The sequence below is a fragment of the Bos taurus genome, chromosome 5 (genome assembly GCF_002263795.3).
Source record: "Bos taurus isolate L1 Dominette 01449 registration number 42190680 breed Hereford chromosome 5, ARS-UCD2.0, whole genome shotgun sequence".
NCBI lineage: Eukaryota > Metazoa > Chordata > Mammalia > Artiodactyla > Bovidae > Bos > Bos taurus.
Window position 1 is genome coordinate 39,047,614 of NC_037332.1, and position 26,897 is coordinate 39,074,510.

At 38.7% G+C, this 26,897-nt stretch overlaps 1 long non-coding RNA gene across 2 annotated transcripts; it reads right to left on the reverse strand.

Moving 5' to 3' along the window:
- Positions 1–1,984: 1,984 nt before the first annotated feature.
- Positions 1,985–26,489, reverse strand: LOC132345276 (uncharacterized). Of its 2 annotated transcripts, none has more exons than XR_009494504.1 (3): positions 24,023–26,489; positions 22,936–23,017; positions 1,985–2,538 (listed from the first exon to the last, which is right to left on the reverse strand). It is a non-coding gene; the product is annotated as an uncharacterized lncRNA (long non-coding RNA). The 2 variants fall into 2 exon arrangements; XR_009494503.1 differs by lacking the exon at positions 1,985–2,538 and adding an exon at positions 17,792–18,107.
- Positions 26,490–26,897: the final 408 nt, after the last annotated feature.

Genomic DNA, 26,897 nt, shown 5'->3' on the forward strand with positions numbered 1-26,897 from the left:
TCAGTTCAGTCGCTCAGTCGTGTCTGACTCTGCAACCCCACGAACCTCAGCACGCCAGGCCTCACTGTCCATCACCAACTCCCGGAGATCACTCAAACTCATGTCTATTGAGTCGGTGATGCCATCCAACCATCTCAACTTCTGTCATCCCCTTCTCCTCCTGCCCCCAATCCCTCCCAGCATCAGAGTCTTTTCCAATGAGTCAACTCTTCGCATGAGGTGGCCAAAGTATTTGAGTTTCAGCTTCAACATCAGCCTTTCCAATGAACACCCAGGATTAATCTCCTTTATGATGGACTGGTTGGATCTCCTTGCAATCCAAGGGACTCTCAAGAGTCTTCTCTAATACCGCAGTTCAAAAGCATCAATTCTTCAGTGCTCAGCTTTCTTTATAGTCTCACTCTCACATCCATACATGACCACAGGAAAAACCATGGCCTTGACTAGACGGACCTTTGTTGGCAAAGTAATGTCTCTGATTTTTAATATGCTGTCCAGGTTGGTCATAACTTTCCTTCCAAGGAGTAAGCGTCTTTTAATTTCATGGCTGCAATCACCATCTGCAGTGATTTTGGAGCCCCCCAAAATAAACTCTGACACTGTTTCCATTGTTTCCCCATCTATTTGCCATGAAGTGATGGGACCAGGCGCTATGATCTTAATTTTCTGAATGTTGTGTTTTAAGCCAACTTTTTCACTCTCCTCTTTCACTTTCATCAAGAGGCTCTTTAGTTCATCTGCATATCTGAGGTTATTGATATTTCTCCTGGCAATCTTGATTAATAGGTTATTTTAGTTTCTGTTCTGTGAAAAGTGCAAAGCATTCTAACCAAGTGTTTCAAAGTAGTTTTTTTTTTTTTTGCACCCATGTTGTTGATTGCTAAATGTAATAGTCTGATCATGATGCTGAATAAATGTATCTTTTTTTTTTTTTAACCTGCTGTGTAAAGTTAGTCTACTCTGAAGCCATTTTGGTAAACTACCCCAAAAGTGTGAAGTTGGAATTCCTTCAGGGTGATGCCAGGTTCTATTTGAAATTTATCTACAACCTGCTTTGGTGGAGAAGCTGTTGTCTTCAGAACTTTGGTGTAGTTGAACTGACAGTTACTGTATTGTGACCTGGAGTTCACTGTTAAAAGTGTCACAGATGCAAAGGCATGGAGTTTTATTTATTTATTTTTGGTTATTAATGAATGTTGGCACATGCTCTGCATTATATATAAACTGAATTATGGTACCAGATAAAGTTATAGATGGGAATGAGACTTGTGTATCATCCATTATCATGTGTAATCAATAAAATATTTAATGCCTCCCTAAAAAAAACTAGTTAATCTAATGCATTAGCATGATTATCAAAATGGCTTAAATAATTTCTCTTGGATAAATATACAGGAACGGAAGGGTTGAGATATACGGTAGATACACATCTAAGTTCATAAGAGGCTGCCAAATAGTTTTCCAGTGTGAGTGTGCAATTTTTACATCCCCACCAGCTGTGCATGAGACTTTTGGTTATTAGAGCAAGTGACACGGAAACTTTAAACGGTCAAATAATATAAATGGAGATGTACACATACATACACACACAAAGCAGGTAGAAGTCAACTGTTTATATAATGTTATATACTATGTACTTGAGTCACTTTAAACTCTTGAGTCATTCTAAGCATTTTTAGAATGACTTAAAAATTCAACTGCTTATATAATGTTATATATTATGTACCTCAGTCACTTTAAATATTTAATATTTATTTAAATATGAAATAAAATATTTAATACACCCATTTTGGGGTTATTAAATATTTTATTGATTACACATGATAATGGATGATACACAAGTTTCATTCCCTTAGTTTCCGGGAGCAAGGAATCTGGTGGTTTAGGTGACTCGAGTAATAGTACACAGGAGAGGTAATGAGAACTTGAACAAAGAAAGCTGGGTTAGGAGTGATCAGGGAGAAAGAAATAGGATAATGTAGACATAAACTGGGCTTCCCAGGTGGCGCTAGTGGTAAAGAACCCACCTGCCAATGCAGAAGACATAGAGACACAGGTTCGATCTCTGGGTCAGGAAGATTCCCTGGAGGAGAACACGGCAATTCAGTCTAGTATTTTTGCCCGAAGAAACCCAGTGGACAGAGGAGCCTGGCAGGCATGACTGAAGTGACTTAGCACCCATGCAGACATAAACTATAGGATGGAATTAATTTGATATGGGGATCAAGGAAGAGGAAAGAATTAACAGTGATTTGAGATTTGGGGCTAGCTATAGTACCTGGAGAAGGCAATGGCACCCCACTCCAGTATTCCTGCCTGGAAAATCCCATGGATGGAGGAGCCTGGTAAGCTTCAGTCCATGGGGTCGCGAAGAGTCAGACACGACTGAGTGACTTCACTTTTACTTTTCACTTTCATGCATTGGAGAAGGAAATGGCAACTCACTCCAGTGTTCTTTCTGGTGGGCTGCCGTGTATGGGGTCGCACAGAGTCGGACACGACTGAAGTTACTTAGCAGCAGCAGCAGCAGCATAGTACCTGGAAAAGGTGTTTATAATGCAGACATGTCAAGAGGAGATAATTGTGGGGAGAGGGGAGGTAAGGGGAAGCACATGCATATTGTTCAGATATGTTATTTTAACAAACATTGCTAGATGCCAGGTCTGGAATTAGAGAATTCAGGATTAGAATGTAGATTTAGGGAGTGACATCTGATAGCATTATAGTTGAAGAGGTGGATAATTGTTGAGATGACAGAGGAAAAAATGGGATTGCTGAGCTCTAGGACAGTACATTAAACAGCATTTATATTTATAAAACTGGAGGAAAATGGACTACAGCAAGAGTCAGAAGAGAAAAAACAAATGAAAGAAAATTAGGATTGTGGGCTCCTTGGGAAGCTAAGAATGGAGAGACACCAATCAATTGAATGCTTTAGAAATCTATTTTAAATAAATTTTGCAAAGTGATTTGATGGAAAACCATGCAATTCATGAATTTCATGTTCAGAAAGATTTTTAAAAAGTTGTATTCAAAGAAACTGATTATCTCTAGTGAGCTGGGAAAATGGCCACTGAGCTTAGGTAATGAGCGTCCAGCATTGTGATCTGGAGTTATTTACAATTTAGCCATCTAGGAAGGGTTTCAAATAAACATGGATTACTGGCTGACTGAGACTGTGTAGTGAATCTTGGAAACACACACACAGTCACACACATACCCTATGCCACACACAAAGAGAAAAACTAAATCTTTCCTCAAAGTGAAAAGATAGCGCCATATTATTAAGAGATTTTTTTGGTTCATAGAATCTTGATTAGTAATTCTAAATAGAAATCACAATTAAACCCATAGTCTTCAAGGTAGAAGTATCATCTAATGATAAAAATACTTGCTGACTCAGGCCTTGTCACCAGTAATGCACACTAGAGGGTTGCCAGCGGCCTGCGTTTTACCACAAGCTGTGCAGTTATCTCAGAGCAGATATTAATTTAAGATGTTAATGCTTATGTCATTAGATTTTCCTATTTACAGACTGTGACCCTGTTAATTTGCAGACCATGATTATGATTGTTAAGTTTTATTAGTTCATTTTATGAACACGTAGCTTCTTTGCTTTCCTTACTTGCTGGTACCTTTACAGGATGATTTGACCAGTAGTTCTATCTAATCTTTAGAAATATATCTCTGTTAAAAACAGCTAAACTGTGATAAACATATGGAACATATCTGAAAATGTTTCCCATATCAGAAGACTTTCAGATTAAATTTATTCATGTCTTAGCTGCTTATCTTATTCATCCCAAAACACTATCAAGTGTCACGTGCCTGTCATTATGCTAGTCAGACATGTGCTGATTTCTAGATGTGTATGAAGATGAAGAAAGCACTTTCTGTCCTTTGAGGTATTCATAGGGTAATAGTTTACAAAGTTACCTACCATAGCATTTCTTTTTTAAATTCCATTTCAAGACAGCTCTTCCGAACTGAGCATGCAGTTTGTCATATAAATAGGACATTTAAGGTGTTAATGCAACAAATCCACCACCGTTCTACATAACCCATAACATTTGCTGTTACTGAATCTAATACTTGTGTAAAATAATATGTATTTAAGGAAAATGCACTCAGAGATGCCACTCAGAATGCCAAGAAGATCACTTCTCTGCAGTGATGGAAAACTTACCCTTCCTGCACTCTCCATATCTTTTGAAAGACTGAGAGCTAAAACTGCAGCTCCAAATCCGGGAAGCTAATGGGTGACCCACTGGGCAAGTTTGGGCTGAGCTGGGGCTCCTGGCAGGAATATCACATGCAGGACAGGTGTCCACTCCCAGAAAAACAGTTTTCTTTTGAAAGACCCAGGGGTAGTTGGTTTGCTCTTTCCATTGCCTCTAAAAAAAGAGTCAAATATTGGCATGCCGATTCAGTATATGCCAACTTATACAGTATTTGATCTGTCAAGGAAGCATCCTTTTAGATTGACTGACCCTGCTAATTTTAGACAGCCTGTTCAGTCTCCTCAGATTCAAGGAGCTCAAACTGCTTATTAAAACCTCTCAGTTGGAAATAAGGCCGTAGATCTGTCAGCCTTTTGCTGAACCATTAAGCCATAGATACCACTTTTACTGAATAGAGTATAACTTCAGTTGTTGAGAAGGAGATTATTTGCAGTGGTACATATCACCATAGTAACTGGATTTTCAAGCAGGGCGTTTGAAATGGAACTTAAAAGTCACACAGAAACAGGTCTACCTTGCACTGGCTTCAAAAGCATCATGTTGGAGAGAGGCAGAGATTCATTCATAGATTATATGCCATTTGATCTATGATTGCTCAAAGGCATGGGGGAAAGAGACGGGCAATATGTATATTAATATCAATATGCTGAAAAATTAAGACAAAATATGTATTCCACCACTGACTTGCCCTAAGCGAATAATCCAATAAACAGCTTCTACTCTTGTAGCTCGAATTCATGCAACCTTTATGAATACACAAAACTAACACTAGATTTGAGTCTTTCAACAATTTTAATTAGCATTCTGGAACTTATTCACCTTAAAACAGAAAATGTTTACTGTGTCCTCCCAAGTACTATGTAGTCATCACTGGAGAGAAACCGTGCTTAATGCTGTAGGAAAACTACAAAATATGTGTTATAGGAATTCAGGAGGAGAGTCAATATCAAATTTTAGAACTGAAAGGAACTATAGATTGTAAGATTGTTAAATCTTAAGCATGACAGGGACTCAGAGAAGATCATTTTCAATGTCTCTAATTTTTGAGGAGGGAAGCAAAGTTCCACAGTGACTAAGCAACTGATGGTGGGGTCACACAGCTAGTTACACGTAGAACTAAGGCTAGAAGTCAACTATTCTGATTTTCAATTAGGAGGTTAAAAGAAACATGACAAATTAAAGATGGAGAGGTTCTACATGAGTTGCTCACAATTTAAAAAAAGAAAACAAAATGAATATGTATGAGACAACTAGAACATAATTATATAATGCCAAGGCCTTAGAATTAAGAATGAAGGTGGTCTCACTGAATTTCTTTAAAAATTCCTTATTAAGTTTTAAGATACATGGCTTCTAACAATATGGGTTATAGTTCATGAGATTGCATTTATTAAAGCTAAACAATACAGAAAAGCATAGGGATGCTATTAAAGACATCCATGGACCTATTACTAAGAACAAAGCAAGTGGAGGTGAAGGAATTCTAGCTGAGCTATTTCAAATCCTAAAAGATGATGCTGTGAAAGTGCTGCACTCAATATGCCAGCAAATTTGGAAAACTCAGCAGTGGCCACAGGACTGGAAAAGGTCTGTTTTCATTGCAATTCCAAAGAAAGGCAATGTCAAAGAATTTTCAAATTACCATGCGATTGCACTCATTTCACATACTGGAAGATTATGCTCAAAATCCTTCAAGCTAGCCTTCAACAATATATAAACTGAGAACTTCCAGATGTTCAAGCTGGATTTAGAAAAGGCAGAGGAACCAGAGATCAAATTGCCAACATCTGGTTGGATCATAGAAAAAGCAAGGGAATTCAAGAAAAACATCTGCTTCATTGACTATGCTAAAGTCTTTAACTATGGATCACAACAAACTGTGGAAAATTCTTAGAGATGGGAATACCAGACCACCTTACTTGTCTCCTGAGAAACCTGTATGAAGCAACAAGAAACATAGAGCCGGACATGGAAAAACAGACTGATTCAAAATTGGGAAAGTTCTGTTCAGTTCAGTTCAGCTCAGTCGCTCAGTCGAGTCTGACTCTTTGTGACCCCATGAATTGCAGCACGCCAGGCCTCCCTGTCCATCACCAACTCCCGGAGTTCATTCAAACTCATGTTCAACGAGTTGGTGATGCCATCCAGCCATCTCATCCTCTGTCATTCCCTTCTCCTCCTGCCGCCAATCCCTCCCAGCATCAGAATCTTTTCAAAATTGGGAAAGGAGTACATCAATTCTATATGTTTTAACTCTGCTTATTTAAATTCTATGAAGAGTACATCCTTTGAAATGCAAAGCTGGATCAATCACAAGGTGGAATCAAGAAAGCTGGGGGAAATATCAACAGCCTCAGATATGCAGATGATACCACTTTAATGGCAGAAAGTGAAGAGGAACTAAAGAGCCTGTTTATGAAGATGAAAGAGGTGAGTGAAAAAGCTGGCTTAAAACAACATTCAGGAAACTAAGATCATGGCATCCAGTCCCATCCCTTCATGGCAAATAGATGGAGGAAAAATGGAAACAGTGACAGATTTTAATTCCTTGGGCTCCAAAATCACTGCAGACAGTGACTGCAGCCACAAAATTAGGACACTTGTTCCTTGGAATAATATCTTTGATAAACCTATACGCATATTAAAAAGCAGAGACATCACTTTGCCAACAAAGGTCCGTCTAGTCAAAGCTATGGTTTTTCCAATAGTCATGTATGGATGTGAGATTTGGATCATACAGAAAGCTGAATGCCAAAGAATTGTTGCTTTCAAACTGTGGTGCTGGAAAAGACTCTTGAGAGTCCCTTAGACTGCAAGGAGATCTAAATAGTCAATCCTAAAGGAAAATCAGTACAGAATATTCATTGGAAGGACTGATGCTGAGGCTGAAACTCCAATACTTTGGCCACCTAATGTCAAGAGTGAACTCATTGTAAAAGACCCTGATGCTGGGAAAGATTGAAGGCAAGAGGAGAAGGGGTCAACAGAGGATGAGATTGTTGGATGACATCACATACTCAATGGACATGAGTTTAAGCACACTAAGGGATACAGTGAGGGACAGGGAAGCTGGTATGCTGTAGTTCATGGGATTGCAAAGAGTCAGACAGGATGTAGCAACTGAACAACAGCAACAAGTCTTTTTTTTCCTCCTTCTTTCTTGCTCTCTTGGAATACTACATTATAGATTCAGTTGACAGTCTTGCTTCTCATTTTCCATTTAATTTGCCTCCCAGACCAACTCTCAGGAAATCACTATCATAAACATGTTTCTCAGTGAGTATTTAATAAACCCCTACCTTGTTTATTTAACTTATATGCAGAATACATCATGAGAAACGCTGGACTGGAAGAAACACAAGCTGGAATCAAGATTGCCGGGAGAAATATCAATAACCTCAGTTATGCAGATGACACCACCCTTATGGCAGAAAGTGAAGAGGAACTCAAAAGCCTCTTGATGAAAGTGAAAGTGGAGAGTGAAAAAGTTGGCTTAAAGCTCAACATTCAGAAAATGAAGATCATGGCATCCTGTTCCATTACTTCATGGGAAATAGATGGGGAAACAGTGGAAACAGTATCAGACTTTATTTTTCTGGGCTCCAAAATCACTACAGATGGTGACTGCAGCCATGAAATTAAAAGATGCTTACTCCTTTGCCGGGAGCCGGCATATTGCATATTGAGTGCAGCACTTTGCACAGCATCATCTTTCAGGATCTGGAATAGCTCAACTGGAATTCTATCACTGCCGGGAGCCAGCGTGAGGAACTCCGCCCATGACAAAAATCATGAGGAAGGAGGCTTGGCATATGCAAAGGCGGGATCAAGCCTCAGGAGTCTCCCTGGAAATTCTCGAGCATCTAACCCCCAAACCAGAGTTTGCCTACTTTCTGCTTTGTGTTTTCACCTACACCTCTGACTTTACGGGGGGGCTGTCCCCCACTACCTCTCTCTGAAAAAAAGAGTTAGCTTACAGCTCCAGTTAATAATTCCTGGGTGTGACAGTGTTTCAACCTACAAACTCCTTTGGAAGTCCTCTAGCTTGCCTGAATAGGTTTTTCCGGCCACATGTGATTGCTCAGAGCCTCCCAACTGTGAGAGGCATGAGATGTTCTAAACTGTCTAAATACAGATTCCTTTGAGCAGTTAAAAGATTGATTAGAAACTGTATTGGTGAAGGGATTTTCACTTGTCGGGCCAATGTTTGCTGCTAAGTTTCCATATCCCTTACCTGCTGTGTCCCTGGCAGTGTATTGATTAATATAATTGGTATAAGTAGTAGCTTTAATGTTTGTAACCTGGGACCCTTGAGTTAATTCTTTTTCTTGTTATAGCCCACCACACCTTTGCTCTGTAGGAATGCAACTTCATCTAATGCTTTTTGGAGGCTGGCGCCTGACTTTAGAATAATCACCTTTAGAGAAAAAGGCCTCCGGGCCAGAAGATGATTCAAATCACCTAAACTTTTGCATATGATAAGTTTGCAGGAAGAAAGCCTGGCTTACTGCATGACTCTACCCCTTCCCCCATTATCCTCTATGCATAACTTAAGATATAAAAACTACTTTGGAAAATAAAGTGCGGGCCTTGTTCACCGAAACTTGGTCTCCCCATGTTCTTTCTCTCACCTTCTGGCTGAATTATTCAGCCTCTTTTCTCCACTGAATTTCCTCACTGAGCTATCCTTATTTCAGCCTCTTTTCTCCACTGAATTTCCTCACTGAGCTATCCTTATTCTATTACTCTTTATATCCTTAATTAAAAGTTTAATTAAGCAGTTGTTTCCTGATCCTCGCCGACGCCGTCCTCGGTTCGAATTCCCTGGATCCACCGGGGCTGGACCCCGGCACTCCTTGGAAGGAAAGTTATGACCAACCTAGATAGCATATTCAAAAGCAAAGACATTACTTTGCTAACAAAGGTTCGTCTAGTCAAGGCTATGGTTTTTCCTGTGGTCGTGTATGGATGTGAGAGTTGGACTGTGAAGAAGGCTGAATGCCGAAGAATTGATGCTTTTGAACTGTGGTGTTGGAGAAGACTCTTGAGAGTCCCTTGGACTGCAAGGAGATCCAACCAGTCCATTCTGAAGGAGATCAGCCCTGGGATTTCTTTGGAAGGAATGATGCTAAAGCTGAAACTCCAGTACTTTGGCCACCTCATGCGAACAGTTGACTCATTGGAAAAGACTCTGATGCTGGGAGGGATTGGGGGCAAGAGGAGAAGGGGACGACAGAGGATGAGATGGCTGGATGGCATCACAGACTCGATGGACGTGAGTCTGAGTGAACTCCGGGAGTTGGTGATGGACAGGGAGGCCTGGCATGCTGCGATTCATGGGGTCGCAAAGAGTCGGACACGACTGAGCCACTGATCTGATCTGATCTGATCCGATGTGTCAGAGAGAGTTCTAGATGCTTGAAATGCATTGGCTAAAAAAAAGACTCACATTGCTGACTAAGAATATTTTACTTTTTTTTTCCCCGACTGTGCTGGATCCTTATTACTATGTGTGAGTGGGATATACTCTCTAGTTGTGGTGTGTAGGCTTCTTATTGCTGTGACTTCTCTTGTTGCAGAGCACAGTCTCTAGAGTGTCACCTCAGTAGTTGTGGTACATGGGCTTAGCTGCCCCATGACATGTGGGATCTTCCTCCACCAGGAAGGAACCCATGTTCCCTGCATTGGCAGGAGAATTCTTTACCACTGGACCCTATTTTACTTTACCGTTTTTTTTTTAACCAATGGAAGTTCCTATTGTATATTTTAGAGTAAGAATTTGATGTGTGCTACTGCTAAGTCACTTCAGTTGTGTCCGACTCTGTGCGACCCTATAGATGGCAGCCCACCAGGCTCCCCCATCCCTGGGATTCTCCAGGCAAGAACGCTGGAGTGGGTTGCCATTTCCTTCTCCAATGCATGAAAGTGAAAAGTGAAAGTGAAGTTGCTCAGTCGTGTCCAACTCTTAGCGACCCCATGGACTGCAGCCCACCAGGCTCCTCCGTCCATAGGATTTTCCAGGTAAGAGTACTGGAGTGGGGTGCCATTGCCTTCTCCGAAGAATTTGATGCGTATCCACTTCCAGTTAGTATGCCTCTAAGTACATATGCAAATGAATAACATGTTTCTATTTCTCTGTGCTTTAAAATGCATTCAATTTATATCACCCTGTGTAATAATCTGAAAAAAAAGCTTTTTGCATTTAACATTGTTGTTGAGATATAGTAGTATTGATAGATACAGATCAATTTTATTTTTGGCGTCACTGACTCGATGGACGTGAGTCTGAGTGAACTCCGGGAGTTGGTGATGGACAGGGAGGCCTTGTGTGCTGTGATTCATGGGGCTGCAAAGAGTTGGACACGACTGAATGACTGAACTGAACTGAACTGAAAGTATTGATATTTTATTTATTGATTCCTCTGTTGAAAGTCATTGGGAATATAACAGATTTTAACCATTGGAAGAATGCTACAGTGACATCCTTGTAATTGCCTTCTGTACACATGTTTAAGTCTCTTTGAGGTATTTACCTAAACATGGGTTTACTAGGTAATTCGTTTTTAATTTTCTAAGTGCTGCTGAATTGTTTACCCTAGTGGTCATTCTGCTTGATACTCCCATCGGCAGTGATCTCTATTTAGCAAGTAACTATAGACCATAGTCATATAATTGACTTTGACATATATTTGACATTGACATATCTCAGAATTTACATATTTGTTGTTTGCACAGAGGAGAGTATTTATGTGAAGAGCACCTTGACGAATGTAAATCTGGAGTTTTTACTGATTTATCAAGGAATGACCTAAGTTCTACATTCTAAAAAATGACTAGAAAAGTCATTTTTATATTACGAGACAAAAATATTAACTCCTAGTCTTAGTAGGTAGGAAAAGCTGGGCTCAGTCCTTCCCTTTGTAGGTTAGTTTGACTGAAATAAAGCCAATCCTTCAAAGAATTAAAATCATAGTTGATACAAAATTAGTAGAAATAATACATTTTAAAATGAGGGTACAAGTTCAACAATGTGATAAATTGAAAACTGCAAGAAAATTGTCTAAAAATAAGATTTCAGAGTATTGTTTAAGTTATGACTGAGTTCTACAGCAGAAACCACACTAGCATGAAAAAAAAATTCTTCTAAATACTGGCAAAGAGATGACCCTGAGAAAGAGTTAGAAAGCAAAGTTACAAAAAAAATTTTGTTTTAAGTGAGAGAAAGCTTTCTTTAATCAAGAAAGCACAGTGTCATATTTGAGTTGAAATTATTTATAATTCAGAGAAAATTATCTATGCAATTTCTATTTATTAAGAGTTTATCTAATAATAAAATTGGATGGATTTAACTGTTTAATTATATAAATGAATATTAAGTTCCAAAGTATTCTAAAATATTCTAATAGATTCTTGAATCATGTAATCATATAAATATAAAGATTTTTTAAATTCATGGCAGAGATAAAAGTTTACAGAGGAATTTTTTTTGAGTCTCAGTACTTTTCCTCTCCCCTGCCAACTTGATTGAGGAGTAATTGCCAAATATAAAAGTATATATTAAAATTGCACATATACGTGATGTGATGATTTGATATGCATATGCCCTGTAAAATAATTAACAGTGACTTTGTTTTTTTAACCTCAAAATCCATGGTCCTAGAGGACTTATGGCCAAGGGGTTTTCCCATAAATATCTCATAAGAGAAGTACATGATTTTGTCAAGAAGAAAAAAAAATGCACAGGGAGGGACTATGGGACAAATTTGGAACAAAAGGGAGCTTAGATGCTAATAAATAGCTAAGAAGGGCTTGGTATTTTCCTAGGTACAAGAAAATTAACCATTCACCTAGATGCAAATAAAGCTTGTGTATACAATGAATGTACAGTTATTAAAGAACAGAACACAGTGTCCTGAGAATTGAAGCTTCTTGGCCATCACTCTCAAGCTCCCCCTGCCTCACACAGCTTTCTATGGGCACATTTCTTGACCAGTCTTGGGATAAGACTAGAGTCGATTACCCAGACAACTTAGGAAGTCACACGAAGAGTTCTAATCTAAGTCATACAGATGACTCTCCATGTATCTGGTCAGAGAAGGATGGTGATATCCCTGTGTATTTTCCTTGGATCCAGAGGGGTTTTGAACAGCATCAGAATATTTCTCATGCACAAAAGAGAAATACAGCAGTAGTTGAGGAAGATTTTAGACCAGAAGTAACATTATGTTTTTTGGGAGAATAATGCAGCAATAAGTTTTCCTGCAATCTGTGAATGGAGACTGATGAGAAATTAAGATGGCCTTCAGGTTCCAAAAACTGGAGAGCAGCCATACACAAGGATGATCAGAGGAGTTGGCAGGAGTATATGTAAGACTCATCGTGTGAATCTTTTCAAAACTTAAAGACAGTGGTAGAGGCTGAAAGGAAAATAAAAGTTGATTCAGAAAACATGTAAATTGACTGAGAAAACTCTGAATTATTTTTTTATTCTGAATCGATGAAAGTTAAGTGGATACCATCAGTTAGAATAGAGGTTCAAGACAGAAATTAAGTGCAGTTATAGCAATTTAAATTGACATTTTTTGCACATTCGAGTCCATAGCCTAAGAAATCTGTATTCCTCTCAGATGAGCTTAATACTTGATAACACATATTTATATGACAGGGATAAGAAAGATTAAAGAGTTGAAAGTACTGATTAGCCTTTAAAATATAATTGAACTGAGCTTGCTTCAAATTTTAATTTCCTAAAGGTTAAAGGTAATACAAACTTAATATGAGTTACTATTTTTTCTAAAGTCTAATAGCAAAAAACTTAAAAGTATTTAAAATCAATTTTTAGTGAATGACAGTTTAGAAATGTGAAATCTTTATTGATTTTTGACAGGTTAAAATAGAAAATTGATCTCAAATATAAAAGATTCTTCAGTTAAAAAAAAAAAACCCTCAAAAAATGTAACAGCTAGTTTTATAATGAATTTAAAATGGCTGCAAATTCCCTCTTATGATCATTTATTATTCATTTGTGCATTATGAAACAAAAAGAGGAGTATGTTTTCTGTTAATTGTACTATCAATGTATGTATAATGAATTGCCATACTTATCTCTCTCTAAAATCACATGTCCCTGATTTTACATATCCATTTGGAAGCTTGGCTTTTTATGATCATAATCTTGAAAATTCAACTGAACTGTCAAAGTTTAAAGTTTAAAGCCATATCTATAGATACCATCAGGAGAAACACTGCTCCCAGCCCCCATTTTTCCTGTGGGTCAGTTTCTGAGGCAAATAACAAATACTATTAGTTGCTTACATTATTTTCATTATCCTCATCTTTCTTCCTAAGAAAATACAAGTGTGTGTCTCCCTTAAGTTCAGTTACTCAGTCGTGTCCAACTCTTTGCAACCCCATGGACTGCAGCATGCCAGTCTTCCCAGTCCATCACCAACTCCCAGAGCTTGCTCAAAATCATGTCCACCAAGTCAGTGATGCCATCCAACCATCTCATCCTCTGCCGTGCCCTTCTCCTCCTGCCTTCAATCTTTCCCAGCATCAGGGCCCTTTCCAATGAGTGACTTCACATTAGGTGGCCAAAGTATTGAAGATTCAGCTTCAGCATCAGTCCTTCCAATGAATATTCAGTACTGATTTCCTTTAGGATTGACTGGTTTGATCTCCTTGCTGTCAAAGTGACCCTCAAGAATCTTCTTCAACACCACAGTTCAAAAGCATCAATTCTTTGGTGCTCAGCTTTTTTCCTTTGATGCTCAGTTTTTCTGACTTTCTTCAATTTAAGTATGAATTTGGAAATTAGGACTTCATGATCTGAGCCACAGTCAGCTTCTGGTCTTGTTTTTGTTGACTGTATAGAGCTTCTCCATCTTCAGCTACAGAAAATAAAATCAGTCTGATTTGGGTATTGACTATCTGGTGATGTCCATACATAGAGTCTTCTCTTGTGTTGTTGGCAGAGGGTGTTTGCCATGACCAGTGTGTTCACTTGGCAAAACCCTGTTAGCCTTTGCCCTGCTTCATTTTGTACTCCAAGGCCAAATTTGCCTGTTACTCCAGGTATGTCTTGACTTCCTACTTTTGCATTCCAGTCACCTATGATGAAAAGGACATTTTTTTTGGTGTTAGTTCTATAAGGTCTTGTAGGTCTTCAAAGAACTGTTCAACCTCAGCTTCTTCAGCATTACTAGTTGGGGCATAGATGTATTACTGTGATAATGAATGGTTTGCCTTGGAAACAAACAGAGACCATTCTGTCATTTTTGAGATTGCATCCAAGTATTGCATTTCACAATCTTCTGTTGACTATGAGGCTACTCCATTTCTTCTAAGGGATTCTTGCCCACAGTGGTAGATATAATGGTCATCTGAATTAAATTCACCCATTCCAGCCCATTTTAGTTCACTGATTCCTAAAATGTCAATGTTCACTCTTGTCATCTCGTTTGACCACTTCCAATTACTTTGATTCATGGACCTAACATTCCATCTTCCTATGAAATATTGTTCTTTACAGCATCAGACTACTTCCATCACCAGTCACATCCACAACAGGGCGTTGTTCTTGCGTTGGCTCCGTCTCTTCATTCTCTCTGGAATTATTTCTCCATTCTTCTCCAGTAGCATATTGGGCACCTACCGACCTGGGGAATTCATCTTTCAGTGTCATATCTTTTTGCCTTTTCATACTTTTTGCCTTTTTATGTGGTTTTCAAGGCAAGAATACTGAAGTGGTTTGCCATTGCCTTTTCCAGTGGACCACATTGTGTCAGAACTCTCCACCATGACCTATCTGTCTTGGGTGGTCCTACATGTCATGACTCATAGTTTCATTGAGTTAGACAATGCTGTAGTCCATGTGATCAGTTTGGTTAGTTTTCTGTGATTGTGGTTTTCATTCTGTATGCCCTCTGAGGGATAAGGATAAGAGGCTTATGGAAGCATCCTGATGAGAGACACTGACAGTGGGGGAAACCAGGTTTTGTTCTGATGGGCAGAGCCATACTCAGTAAATCTTTAATCCAACTTTCTGTTGCAGGGTGGGGCTGTGTTCCCTCCCTGTTGTTTGACCTGAGACCAATCTAGAGTGGAGGTAATGAAGATAATGGCGACCTCCTTCAAAAGGTCCTGTGCACGCACTGCCGCACTCAGTGCCTCTGACCTTGCAGCAGGCCACTGCCAACGCATGCCTCCTCTGGAGACTCCTGGACACTAACTCACAGGCAAGTGTGGGTCAGTCTCTTGTGGGGCCACTACTTCTTTTTCCTGGGTCTTGGTGTGAACAAGGTTTTGTTTGTGCCCTCCAAGAGTCTGTTTTCCCAGTCCTGTGTTCTGGTGGCTCTATGGTGGGGTTAATGGAGATCTCCTCCAAGAGGGATTATGCCACACCCAGGTTTGCTTCACCCAGAGCTCTTGCCCCTGTGACAGTCCACTGCTGACCCATACCTCCGCAGGAGACACTCAAACACTCAAAGGCAGGTCTGGCTCCGTCTCTATGGGGTTTCTGGGTCCTGGTGCACACAGTGTTTTGTTTGAGTCCTCTGAGTGTCTCTGGCAGGTATGGGTTTTTTTCCCCTACCATCTTGCTTGTGCTTTTCCTTTGCCCTAGGATGTGGGGTATCTTTTTTCAGCAGTGGGTTGTAATTTGGAGTTCTCACAGGAGAATATGAGCACATGTCCTTCTATTTCACCATCTTGTGAACATTATATCTCCCCTAAATCCACCAAATACAACATTTAGAAATGACATTTTGAGAAAATTTCTCTAAAGCCCTGCTGCTGTGTCACTTCAGTCGTGTCCGACTCTGTGTGACTCCACAGATGGCAGCCCACCAGGCTCTCCCATCCCTGGGATTGTCCAGGCAAGAACACTGGAGTGGGTTGCCATTTCCTTCTCTGCTGCTAAGTCACTTCAGTCATGTCAGACTCTGTGTGACCCCATAGATGGCAGCCCACCAGGCTCCCCCATCCCTGGGATTCTCCAAGCAAAAACACTGGAGTGGGTTGCCATTTCCTTCTCCAATGCATGAAAGTGAAAAGTTAAAGGGAAGTCTCTCAGTCATATCTGACCCTTAGCGACCCCATGGACTGCAGCCTACCAGGCTCCTCAATCCATGGGATTTTCCAGGCAAGAGTACTGGAGTGGGGTGCCATTGCCTTCTCCATTCCTTCTCTAATACATGAAAGTGAAAAGCAAAAGTGAAGTCACGCAGTCGTGTCCAACTCTTAGCGACCCCATGGACTGCAGCCCACCAGGCTCCTCCATCCATGGGATTTTCCAGGCAAGAGTACTGGAGTGGGTTGCCATTGCCTTCTCCACCTAAAGCCCTAAGGAGTCTATTATAAGATTACACACAAAAATATGAAAATTTGGAGTACTAAGAGAGAAACTAACTCATTGGAAAAAACCCTGATGCTGGGAAAGACTGAAGGTGGGAGGAGAAAGGGTTGACAGAGGATCAGATGGTTGGATTGCGTCAGTGACACAATGGACATGGGTTAGAGTAGTCTCCAGGAGTTGGTGATGAACAGGGAAGCCTGGCATGCTGCAGTCGGACATGACTGAGTGACTGAACTAAGAGAGAAATCAGGACTCCTAGAATTCATCTCCCTGCCATTCTAATCTTAGGAGTCCCCTCAGATTAGCTCCTTCTCAGCCCCAGGCTTGTGGCCTTATGCCTATGACCTATTAAATTCTCTGAACCTGGCCTCTTATGGCCTTCATCCCTGGACTTCAGCATCCCATTCCTCCTGGTCATAGATCTTTTCCAATGATTAGTTATCATCCATTTTCCTCAAGGGAAATACCTAACTCATTTCACAGGATATGGTCAGGCCTCCATGTCTCACACAGAGCATATCCCTACTAGTTAGAAATGAGGTCATAACATGTTGTACGCTGAAATAGAGAGAAAAATATTCTATAGAAATAAATGATATTTTTGAATATTAACAATATTTTCTGCCCAAATGTTTAAAGTATACCTAATTTACCTTGAGTTTTGAAATTATAGTATTAGGAAGTCCTGTCTGTGAAAACGTAAATAATTAGTTGTTAACACTGAGAAAAGAACTTTGAAAAATAAAGCCTGGATAGTCTACTTCAAGAATTCCTGAAATCTAATGCTATAATTTAGTGTGTGCTGTTTTAAAGCTTCTTAGCTTGAAATTCCTCTAGACAAAGGCTAAAATTTAAGCTATTTTATATTTATGTAAATATCATTTTGGCATCATAGACTCTTTTTCAGTGATTTTATTTGTGACGTGGTCTTCGAGTGCTCTGTGCGATGGTGGCCAGATCTTCCACTAAACATAGTAAATGAGACTTCAGGTTCATAAATCAGATTCTCAATAGTTCAGTTACTGAGAATCCATTTTCCAGAGTCTTATCATCTCTTGGTCAATTATTCAACCTTTTGAGCTTCAACACTGTCTGTGAAATGTCAGTTTTAAATATCATCTGTTTTATTTGTATATTGACTCATTGGAAAACACTTCTAAAAGAGAAAATATAAAAAATAATAAAATACAAACACTGAAATAGAATATGTATTAGGGAACTCAAGAGTACACATGGGAACTTAGTGCCTGGGAAAGTAATAACAGTGTTTCTAAGCATAAAAGGATAAAACTGACTACTGTAGCTGTTTAAAGTAGTTAAGAACAGTACTTATTTTATAGGGTTGATAAGGGGATTGAATGATATAATCTATGTGATATCCCTGGGACATCATAGGGTTTATCAAATGCAAGCTTTCTTCCTCCTGGGAAATTTAGAAAACGTGGTTTTGTCACAGAACCTTGGACCTGTGGTGAGGTCAGGACATGGAGCTTGATGGGGTCTCTGCTCCACTGTAAGGATAAAAAGGGGAGATGGATATATTATATAGTAGCACAGTAAGTAATGGTTGTGTAAGTATCTGTTCAATACATTCCTATGAGAAAGTAAAAACTACAGAACTGAAGAGAACCTGTAGGGTGTTGACCCTAAGAGAGTAGAACAGTCACAGCGGGAAGAAGTGGTAGCAGATTTATTTCTGCCTAATATAAGATATTTTGCACATGCAAAGTTACCAAATATGACGTATCTTGCTTCAGGAAACTCTGAACATCTCATCCCTAGAGTTGTCTGTGTCTGAGCCAGATTCCACTGGCTGGATTATAGAAAGGGTTCAAGGAGTGGATGACTAGATGAACTGCTTGAAATATCTATCATGGTTCTATGATTTTTCCAGAAAAGATGGATATTGAATAAAGTGAATTTTAAAGATGTTTTAATGTCAGGAATGAACATAGATCAATAGAGAACGGGAATAGGCATTATAGCTTAACTCAGTGCTGGTCCTAATGTTTATCCTAGCTTGACATTCTGTCCTATAGGAAACTCCCTATTCATCCTATTGCTTTAACTTGCAATTTCACTGTTATGTTTCACTCCAATTACTACTTTTTCCTCAAACCAATCTGGCTGACAGATTCAGATGTTCTTTCTTTATAACATGTCAGAACCTATTTGTAGATTGCTTTTCTGGCTTCTTCTACAACTTTCTTCCTTTCACTAATTTTTTTCTTTGATACAGGCAAAATACTTCTATCTCAATCAAAGCTTTACAGAGTATTCTGGAGTAGGCTCTTTACTTTTACCTTATGAAGATGTTCAAGTCCATCTAGAATTAACACCAAAAAAAGATGTCCTTTTCATCATAGGGGACCAGAATGCAAAATTTGGAAGTCAAGAGATATCTAGAGTAACAGAAAAGTTTGGCCTTGAAGTACAAAGTGAAGCAGGTCAAAGGCTAAAAGAGTTTTGCCAAGAGGATGCACTGGTCATAACAAACCCTCTCTTCCAACAGCACAAGAGATGACTCTACACATGGGCATCACCAGATGATCAATACTGAAATCAGATTGATTAGATTCTTTGCAGCTGAAGATGGAGAAGCTCTATACAGTCAGCAAAAACAAGATCAGGAGCTGAATGTGGCTCAGATCATGAGCTCCTTATTGCAAAATTCAGACTTATATTGAAGAAAGTATGGAAAACCACTGGACCATTCAAGTATGAACTAAATCAAATCCCTTATGAATATAGAGTGGAAGTGACAAATAGATTCAAGGGATTAGTTCTGGTATATAGAGTGCCTGAAGAACTATGTACTGAAGTTCATAACATTGTACAGGAGGTGGTGATTAAAACCATCCCCAAGAAAAATGAATGCAAAAATGCTAAGTCGTTGTCTGAGGAGGCCTTACAAGTATGTCTGATGAGGCCTTACAAATAGCTGAGAAAAAAAGAGAAGCCAGAGGCAAAAGAGAAAAGGAAAGATATATCTATCTGAAAGCAGAGTTCCAAAGAATAACAAGGAGAGATAAGAAAACCTTTCTAAGTGATCAATGCAAAGTAGAGGAAAACAATAGAATGGGAAAGACTAGAGATTTCTTCATGAAAATTAGAGATTCTTAGGGAACATTTCATGCAAGGATGGGGACAGGAAAGGACAGAAATGGTATGGACCTAACAGAAGCAGAAGATATTAAGAGGTGGCAAGAATGTAGAGAAGAACTATACCAAAAACATCTAGATAACCTCAAGGTGATTACTCACCTAGAGCCAGACATCTTGGAGTAAGAAGTCAAGTGGGTCTTGGGAAGTTTCACTATGAACAAAGCTAGTGGAGGTGATGGAATTCCAACAGAGTTATTTCAAATCCTGAAAGATGATGCTGTGAAAGTGCTGCACTCAATATGTCAGCAAATTTGGAAAACCCAGCAGTGGCCACAGGACTGGAAAAGGTCAGTTTCCATTCCAATCCCAAAGAAGGGCAATGCCAAAGAATGTTCAAACTATTGCACAATTGCACTCATCTCACACGTTAGCAAAGTAATGCTCAAAATTCTCCAAGCTAGGCTTTAACAGTACATGAACTGAGAACTTCCAGATGTTCAAGCTGGATTTAGAAAAGGCAGAAGAACCAGAGATCAAATTGTCAACATGCGTTAGATCATAGAAAAAGCAAGAGAATTCCAGAAAAACATCTGCTTCATTGACTATTTTAAAGCCTTAGACTCTGTCGATCCCAACAAACTGTGGAAAAATTTTAAAGTGATGGGAATACCAGACCACCTTACCTGCCTCCTTCAAAATCTGTATGCAGGTCAAGAAGCAACAGTTAGAACTGGACATGGAACAATGGACTGGTTCCTAATTGGGAAAGGAGTGTGTCAAGGCTGTTTATTGTCACCTTACTTATTTAACTTATATGCAGAGTATATCATGTGCAATGCCAGACTGAATGAAGCAAACATGGAATCAAGATTGTAGGGAGAAATGTCAATAACCTCAGACATGCATATGACATCACCCTGATGGCAGAAAGTGAAGAGGAACTAAAGAGCCTCTTGATCAAAGTGAAAGAGAATGAAAAAGCTGGCTTAAAACTCAACATTCAGAAAACGCAGATCATGGCATCCAGTCCCATCACTTCATGGCAAATAGATGGAGAAACAATGGAAACCATGACAGACTCTATTATCCTAGGCTTCAAAATCACTACAGAATTATGAATCACTGTGAAATTATGTAACTTATGATTTGGTTTTCTAATATCATTAACCTATAGAATATTTTACACTTTAAGAGTTGTTTTTTTTTTTTTTTTAGTGTTATGTGGACACAGACCAGTGGACTGGTTCAAAACTGGAAAAGGAATATGTCAAAGCTGTATATTGTCACCCTGCTTATTTAACTTATATTCAGAGTATTTCATGCAAAATGTCAGGCTGGGTAAATCCCAAACTGGAATCAAGATTTTCAGGTGAAATATTGACAGCAAATGACACCACTCTAATGGCAGAAAGCAAAGAAGAACTTAAGAGCCTATTGATAAAGGTGAAATAGGAGAGTGAAAAATCAAGCTTAAAACTCAAAATTAAAAAAACAAAGATCATGGCATCCAGTCTCATCACTTCATGGCAAATAGTTGGAGAAAAATGGAAACAGTGACAGTGTTTCCATTTATTTTCTTGGGCTACGTATCAATGTAGACAGTGACTGCAGCCATGAAATTAAGACACTTGCTTCTTGGAAGAAAAGCTGTGACCAAGCTAGACAGCATATTAAAAAGCAGAGACATTACTTTGGCAACAAAGGTCCATCTAATCAAAGCTATGGTTTTTCCAGTAGACATGTATGGATGTGAGTGTTGCATCATAAAGAAGACTGAGCAATGAAGAATTGATGATTTCAAGCAGTGATGATGGAGAAGACTCTTGAGAGTCCCTTGGACTGCAAGGAGATCAAACCAGCCAATCCTAAAGAAAATCAATCCTGAATATTCATTGGAAGTCCTGATGTTGAAGCTGAAGTTCCTATACTTTGGCCACCTGATACAAAGAGCCAACTCATTGGAAAAGACTCTGGGAAAGATTGAGGGCAGAAGGCAGGGACAGAGAATGAGATAGTTGGATAGCATCTCCAAATCAATAGTCTTGAGTTTGAGCAAACTCCATGAGATAGTGAAGGACTGGGAAGCCTGGCGTGGTGCTATTCATGGGGTTACAAAGAGTCAGACATGACTTAGCAACTGAACAACAACAACAACATTAATTGTCATTTGTGTACATCTGAAATGAAAAAAATCTGAAGATCTCTAGACCTAGAGACATTTAATTTGATTACAAGTACATTTTAAAGTCAAATGTTTCTTTTTGTTTGAGCATTAACTGTATGATTGACTGTAAGAGACATTCAATTGATAGAATTTCAGGAGCAGTTACTTATTTTCAGTAATTCACAGATACATGTCTGCTGAATACATTTTGGGAAAAATACATTTCAGCTGACTAAGATATTTGGAAGTGGTAAAGAGTAGCTCCAATCATAATTCTTTTTTCTATTTTAATTTCCATGTGCCAGGCAAGCTTGTTAATTTATTACCTGGCTCAGACAAGGTACTCTTTAAAGGATTTTTAACTTCTCAGAGTCTGATGACTAATCAGTCACTATAAAGTTATTTCAACATGAAAAATAAACATTCTTCATAACTCTGCAGTATTTTAACTTAATACCAAGGTTTCTCCCTAATGAAAGAGCAATTTTTATAGGAATAAGTAATAATAAAACTTTGAGTGAATATTATAATGAAAAGTTTACATATTTTTATGCTGACTGTTGAAATAAGAATCACAAACACACACGTATTCACTTTTTTTGTATGAAATAAATATGCAGTTTTTGAAAAAGAAAAATCTGAATATTATAGACCCAATGGAAAAATACAGCTTTGCCCTAATATTATAAGTAAAGAATTTCTGAAAAATAACAGGACAAAATATATATTAAAAAAAAAAAAGCTTTTACTCTGGGCTATTATAATGAAGAAAAAGTGTTCCAAATGTGAACTAATGAAGTACAGAGTAATGAATATTTAATTTGTATAATTTACCAAAGTGCTTTTAGAAATCAGAGCTACATTCTTCATAAACATAATGTTCATTAGGCCTTAACTGTAGCTTGCATGCAATTACCATATACTCCACTACAGCTTCAGCATCTATGGCATTGAATAAAACTCCTCTGAGAATATCTTGAGGGTGAAGAGAGAAAAAGAGAGGAAAAACTACTAGGGCTGTGAAATTTGAATAGCTTACCTTTGACAAGGAAAACATAGAAGATACATACCTGGAGGGTGGGCAGCCAGCACTCGTGTAGCAGACACCACAGCTTCCCCTGGGCTCGTTCCCTCCTCTTCTGAAAACAGTGTCTTGAAGGGTTAAGTGAAACAAAATACAAAATTAGTTTGATGGCTCAGTAGGATACATTATCACATTCTTAAATGTAAGAGGAGTGCTGCTTAAAATCTGACAGATAACATAGATTAAGCAGAGAAGTTTTCAGTAGAGATAAACTTATTATGTGATATGAATAAGACCACTGTTGTAGCTTGCATAGACTTCAGAGCCCCAAAACTTTTCCTCTTGATCTTTTGTTATACATAATGGAAGGCGATTTTTTTTTTTTTTTTTCCCCTCTTACAGTGTATCTCCTCTCCTTTTCTATTTTTTTAGCAAGTTGGCAACCAAATTGCTCCTGCTATTAGGGGGTGAGGTAAAAATTTTAAGTTTTATTTGAGGACAGTTTTTGTAATAGCTAAAGAAAATCAAACTTATCAGTAAAATGCATGATATTCTAATGTTTTTGAAATCTGGAAATCACTTTCAGTAAAGTAAATTTGACAGAAGAGATTTCATAACTTTAAAAACTCTCTTTACTCTTTCCTTTTGCCTTGTTAATGTTTATTTTCATTATTTGGGGTCCACTTAATTCAACATGCAAGAAGCGATTCAATGTCTCCCTACAGTTGATCCAGACTGTTATTACTAATTTTAGCACAAGCCATCACAGGAGAATCACAGAACACGTAAAAATGTAACATACATGCCATCTTCCTTGAAAAATGGTGTATGTGATTTATAAAAAGTGAATAATAGCACTACATGAGAGATACAAAGAGTTTGGAGATAAAATGAAAAACCTGAGCCTAATATGGAAATAATTAGTGTATAGGCCTGCCAAGGATTTCCATTAAAATATTTAGAGAAAAATAATTTTGACAAATTATGTATTTTATGGGCAAAAATATGCAACCTGCAGCATTTGGCACTTTGTCCTTCCATTCATGAAAGAAAGGTAAATTGCCTTTGTTATGAGTCACTGTAATTGGATTTCAATTCCTCCAACAGCACTGTCGATTAGCTGAGATGCCCACCTGGAAGGACTCGGTGACAGCTGCAGCTATGGCCTTTGGGGAGCTCGTGCCTATTGGACTTAGATCTTATTTGGATGAAAGGAGAATTCTCAGGAGAGTATTTTGGCAACTTTAAGTTATCATTTAAGAAATCTCTTGGCAAGACTCTTTCATTTAGCTTGTCATTTGGAGAAGCAGGGAAATGCAAGCTCACTTTAGAACAGGAATAAACTCATAATTGAGATGGCCAAAATGAGTCCATTATGGAACTATATCCTGTAGGGAGAATTTGATTAGGTATTAGATCTTGCATAATCAAAGGATTATTGAGACTTAAAAAAAAATCTTATCTATCTTGACTGAATAAATGGACTGGAGGGTAAAGAATATCATCCAGATAATTTTATGGACCCCACAACATTTTATAGACTTGGAAGGAATCTTAAAGAATTTAAAGGCATTCAGTTTAAAGCATAAGCAGAAAATATAGTTGGGGACACCCAGGAGGCAAATGACAACTTGGAGAAGTGGAGGAGAGAGACTTGCGTGCCATTATACTATAGGAATGAATGAGACTAAGAGACAGAGTGAGGAAAATCCTGAAGTTAGAGGAAAGTAAGAGAGAAGGAGGGTTGATATTCACTGTGGCTGAATTGAGGGAAGTGGAAACAATTCATAAAATAGGGTCTTTATTTTCTCAAGCAGGAGGCAAGATGCCCATTATCTGAAAATGAGGAGATGCACATGGATTTGGAAACTTTATATGAATGGAAAAAGCAGGAAAGCTGTTTAACAAAAATTGCATGAAGTTAGAGTCAGTTACAGATAAATAGATAAAGCCAAAAATCCCCTTCATGGATTATAGCCTTGTTGCTATGAAGGGGCTTACATAACTTAATGAAGCTATGAGCCATGTGGTGCAGAAACTTGCAGACAGAAGGGTCATTGTGGAAAGTTCTGACAAAATGTGGTCCACTGGAGAAGGGAATGGCAAGCCATTCCAGTATCCTTTCCACTAGAATCCCATGAACAATATGAAAAGGCAAAAAGATATGACACCAGAAGATGACCCCCCAGGTTGGAAGGTGTCCAATATGATAGTAGGGAAGAGCAGAGGGTAGGTAATTGCTAATAGCTCCAGAAAGAATGAAGTGGCTGGGCCAAAGCAGAAATGATACTCAGTTCTGGATGTGTTCGGTGGTGAAAGTAAAGTCCGATGTTGTAAAGAACAATATTGCATAGGAACCTGGGATGTTAAGTCCATGACTCAAGGTAAATGGGATGTAGTCTAGCAGTAGATGGTAAGAGTGAATATTGACATCTTTAGGAATCAATGAACTAAAATGGACAGGAATGGGCGAATTTAATTCAGATGACCGTTATATCTACTACTGTGGGCAAGAATCCCTTAGAAGAAATGGAGTAGCCTCATAGTCAATAAAAGAGTCTAAAATGCAGTACTTGGCTGCAATCTCAAAAATGACAGAATAACCTCTGTTTGTTTCCAATACAAACCATTCAATATCACAGTAATACAAATCTATGCCCCAACCACTGCTGCCAAAGAAGCTGAAGTTGAACAGTCCTATGAAGACCTTCTAGAACTAACACTCGAAAAAGATGTCCTTTTCATCATAGGGAACTGAAATGCAAAATTAGGAAGTCAATAAATAACTGGAGCAACAGGCATTTTTGGTCTTGGAGTACAAAATGAGGCAGGGCAAAAGCTAACCAAGTTTTGCCAAGAGAACACACTGGTCAGAGCAAATGCCCTCTTCCAAAAACACAAGAGATGACTCTACACATGGACATCACCACATGGTTAATACTGAAATCAAATTGATTATATTCTTTGCAGCTGAAGATGGAGAAGCTCTATACAGTAAGCAAAAACAGAACAAAACAAACCTGGAGCTGACTGTAGCTCATATCATGAGCTCCTCACTGCAAAATTCTGACTTAAAGTGAAGAAAGTAGGGAAAACCACTAGACCATTCAGGTATGACCTAAATCAAATCCCTTATGATTATGCAGTGGAAGTGATGAATAGACTCAAGAGATTAGATCTGGTAGACAGAGTGCCCAAAGAAATATGGACAGACATTCCTAATAGTGTACAGGAGGCAGTGATCAGGAGGTGGTGACCAAAACCATCCCAAAGAAACAGAGATACAAGAAGGCAAAGTGGTTTTCTGAGGAGGCTTTACAGATAGCTGAGAAAATAAGAGAAGCAAAAAGCAAGGAAGAAAGGGAAGACAGACCCAACTGAATGCAGAGTTCCAGAGAGTAGCAAGGAGCTATAAAAAAGCCTTTTTAAGGGAACAATATGAAGAAATAGAAGAAAACAATACAGTCTTGAGACTAGAGATCTCTTCAAGAAATTTAGAGATAGTAAGGTAAAATTTCATTCAATGATGGGCATGATAAAGGAAAGAAATGGTAAGAACCTAACAGAGGCAGAAGAGATTAAGAAGAGGTGGCAAGAATATATAGAACTCTACGAAAAATCTTAATGACCTGGATAACCATGATTGTTTGGTCACTTACATAGGTCCAGACATTCTGGAGTGTGAAGTCAAGTGGGCCTTAGGAAGTATTACTACAAACTAAGCTAATGTAGGTGATGAAATTCCAGCTGAGCCACTTAAAATCCTGAAAGATGATGCTATTAATGTGCTGTGCTCAATGTATCAGCAAATTTGGAAAACTCAGCAGTGGCCACAGGACTGGAAAAGGTCAATTTTCATTCCAATCCCAAAGAAGGGCAGTGCCAAATAATGTTCAAATTACTGGACAATTGAGCTCATTTCATGTGCTAGTAAGTTTATGCTCAAAATCCTTCATGCTAGGCTTCAGCAGTATATCAACTGAAAACTTCCAGATGTACAAGCTGGGT